Source organism: Diabrotica virgifera, chromosome 6, assembly GCF_917563875.1.
Source record: "Diabrotica virgifera virgifera chromosome 6, PGI_DIABVI_V3a".
Classification (NCBI taxonomy): Eukaryota; Metazoa; Arthropoda; class Insecta; order Coleoptera; family Chrysomelidae; genus Diabrotica; species Diabrotica virgifera.
Window position 1 is genome coordinate 1,728,901 of NC_065448.1, and position 4,177 is coordinate 1,733,077.

Here is a 4,177-nt window from a genome sequence, read left to right on the forward strand (position 1 = left end):
TTGACACTTGTGACAGCTGACGTATAATTTTGACGTTTTCTAGCTGAAGCGAAATCTTTTCCATCCTAATATATCGAGTACTATATAGAGGGCGCCTCAAAATATTTGATTTTTGGAATATTTTAAAACAAAAAGCTTTAAAATCTTTTTGGCAGTGGCGGATCTACAGGGAGGGAAAATAGGAAAATTTTTCCACTAACAGGGTCGAAAATTAAAGAAAAATATTGTTAAAACATAAAAATATATTAGCTAACATGAAACTGAAAGCACAGGCCGATAAATTTAACCCAATAAACAAACTATCTAGTTAGGAAAATTAAGGCATTCTCAGCATCCGTCTGTAGTCTGTACATTCTTCTGGTTCCTATGCGTTTCGGATGTTGGAAATCGTATTGGCAATCATAACCTTGCTCGCCGCGGCTCGAAACAGTTCCGTTGAGGTTTTCTTAAACGCCATGTTCTCAAATTCCGGAGCCATGATATTGTCTTTCTGTATACCGGGTCCTCACTTATTACCTTTGACTTTACCTTGCAATATGGACTGCAGCAGGGAGTACCCAAGTAGCAATTTTTCGACGCATTGGTTGTCAGTACAAACAAATGCACTGTATATAACGTTGCCACAGTGGACTTTCAGTTGTTTCGGCCAACGACCCCTAAGCCGACTGACATTACGATGTTACAACGTTAAGTAATATCTTTAGTTATATGGGCAACTAAGTTATTACTATTGTGACAACTACATATCACAGTTAAGTTTTTTCAACAATCGCAACTACTTAAAAACGTTATAATGCTAAACTAATTTACGCCCATGGGTTTTCTGGCCGACTAGGTAGTTGTCTCTCACGACCTCAGGGCCTTTACGTATAGTTCTATAGATGTGTGACACGTTTACAGCAACTTCAGGAGCAAAAAAAGAATTTACTTTATAACCTTACTTTTTTCTTATTATTTTATATTTTATTTTGCTGGAAATTTTCGATTTATTTAACAATCTGTTTATTTGTTTTTTATTAGCTGGTTTCTCAATTGTCCATTGTTTTATCAGTAGATATGATAAGAAATCTTTGTATCAGCTTTGCTAGACAGGGTTGCCAGGCCACTTCTTACTCTTTTAGTACTATATCCGTTGCAAGATAATTTGGCTGAAACTCCGACAAAATATGTACTTTTTGTACATATTTTGTCTGAATTCCATCCGAATTATCTTGCAGCGGATAGTAGTTTTGCTTTCAAAAAATCAATATAAATCAGTAAATTCTTTTTAGGCCCTATAAATACAGTAAAATCTGTGTTAACTTTTACCTGTCAAAATCGCCCGGTTTCATAATCAACTTAAAGTAAACATTAAGTAAAGTTCACTTTAAAGTTGACATTTACCCATATATGAATTGTGATAAAGTTAGGTACCAACTTACTTAAAATTTAAAAAACTGATTATTAAACCGAGCGTTACAATCATTTTGAAAATTCTCCAAACCAATTATATGAAGATTTCCTTATTTAGATCTGGTATTTACCAGTTTCATTTCTCTGCAATGTCCATCTATTATCATCATCTACGTCCTGAATCTTATTTTCGGTAATGACATTGGAAAATTGTAACAAAATGTCTGAAAATTAATTTAGAAATGGGGTGAATACTATTAAAAAGCAAATTTTATTTTAGTGATAACAAAATATTGAAATATACCAAACATCTAATAAAAAACATTGCCTACTAGAATTTTTTAAATAATATCAAAAATATACCAAAACAGTAGATATCTACTAAATGTGGCAACGCTGTTAAGGAGAATGATGCACTTCATTGCACTGGTCACATGACCTCTGTCACCCAATAAGAGGGTGCGTTCTAAAGTGGTTGGGATAGTCGGTCCAGGCCGTTTTTGGTCGGCGATTGGACTTCTCGGTTCTCTCATCCGTCTATGGTTGGTAATAAGGTATATTTTAAGTAATATTGGTAATGTTGTTTAATGCACCATTTTGGTTTTTTTGGGATGTAAAGAAAATAAAAACACAAAATATAAAAAATGCAGGCATTTTCTAATACCTTTAAAAGCACCATCAATACATTAAATTTATACAAAAACATCTTTAACATAAATTCTGGCTTTTATATTAAAATTAGATTTTTTAAATTTACATATTTTTTGTTAAAAAGGTGATAAAAAATGAGCGCGTGTGTTTTTTAAAGGTGGAATATCCATATTTTACGGTAATCTGAGATGCGTTTATAAATTTCACATGGTAATTTTGTTTAAGTCCTTATTTATGTATTTATATAAATTTAAATACCTGATATGATGTCAAAATAGTTTACTTTTTATATAGGTAAAAAAACATAACCAGTCCGACTCTTTGAGCAACCATTGCACGCAGGCACTTTTTATAGTCGCTTCAGTTGTCTTATGCAACGCTTAAGGTTGCCTAGGCAACGTCAAGACAACTCAAAAATCGTCCACCAAATTAGTGCAGAATTGGGTCGTCTTGGGTAACGGTGCTGATTTCTTATAACGTGTCCCAGATACTGCAGTTTTATGCGTTTGATGGTAAACACAATCTCCGCCGGTTCCTTCGCTTCATTCTTCCTAGAACTTCCTTGTTCGCGATCCTTACTGTCCAGGATATTTTCAGTATTCTTCTATATAGAAACATTTCAAATGCTTCAAGTCTGTACCTAAGTACCTACATATATACCTATAGGTACATTTCAAAGGCATATATTATTTTTTCTCTTTTTCAGAGTCCATTGCCCAACTTTCACATTTATTAACTACCCCATTTATTATATTTTGTAGTTCTTGTGCCTTGTGCGTTGCTTGTTAAGGACGGTATCATCAGCATACCTGATGTTGTCTATACTGGTTCTGTGTTCCATTAATCCCAGGCAACCAAATAACGCTGAAAAGACGTCATAATTACCACCAAACCACGTCGGTTTGTCACGTTTTTTCGACGTCGAAAGTCACGTGAATATGTCCCAGCATAACTGACGTCATTTTTATCACGTTTTAAAGACGTGATATAAAAAACGTAGTTTTTATGTCGTTTTTTTAGATTATTTTTCATTTTATGGTTTTAAAAATACACAATAATAATTATTCGTATGGGCATTGTTGGTATTGCAATTTTTCATTTAACTGTTCTAAATTTAGCTTATAGGCTAAAAGTAAAACCAAATGCATAGAATTAGAATTAGCCTCGATGCAACATTATAGAATTTTCACTTTTTATGTAGGTATAGGTACTTACTGTGTCAACACTGACACTGAAACAACATACCTATAAACTAATAAATAATTTATTAACAAATTAATTTAATTAACTTCGATAACACATAATTAGTTCATTAACAGAAAATATTCACCAAAACAAAACACTTAACCTCAAACCGTTGTTAAGAGGAACTATTGCATTAAACTAACTTACTTGAGAAAAACGAATAAAAATCTCTTAATTAACACGTTTCTTCAACTAAATATCTAAATGAAAAGTCTTATTTTAATACCACACAAAGCACGTAAACAACAAATGAAAAATTTGTTATGACAATAAGCTTATAAACGAAATTGTTTCAATATACAACATTATAAGCATTAACTCGTTAAGCTCCTCCCATTTTTGTGACGTCAGACTTGGGCTGTCTGAAATGAAAACGTGTTTTTAAACGTATTTTAACGTCATTAATCTTACGTATTTAAAATCACCTACAAAAGACGTTTATACGACGTAATGTTCAAACACGTGTATATATTCAACCAAAAGCTGACGTTTTCTCGACGTTATTGACGTCACTTGGTTGCCTGGGATGTTGATTCCACCTTCGACCTCGTCTAATTCTTCTCTGAATATACACTCCGAATACAGATTAAATAATAACGGTGATAAGTCGCAACCCTGTCGCACTCCTCGTCGGATTCGTGCATCTATCTTCGGACGCTGTGTGCTCTATTTCAATTGTTGCCGTTTGGTGGCAATATAGTTCTGAAATAATTCGCAACATTTGTGCATGAAGTCCAGTTGTTCTCAGAATTTCTATAATGTTTTGATGATTAACTCAGTCAAATGCTTTTTTATAATCACTAAAATATGCATATATATCTACATTCATATCTCTGCATCGTTGTGGTAACACATTTGAGACAAAAAGAAGCTCTATAGTAGGTATATG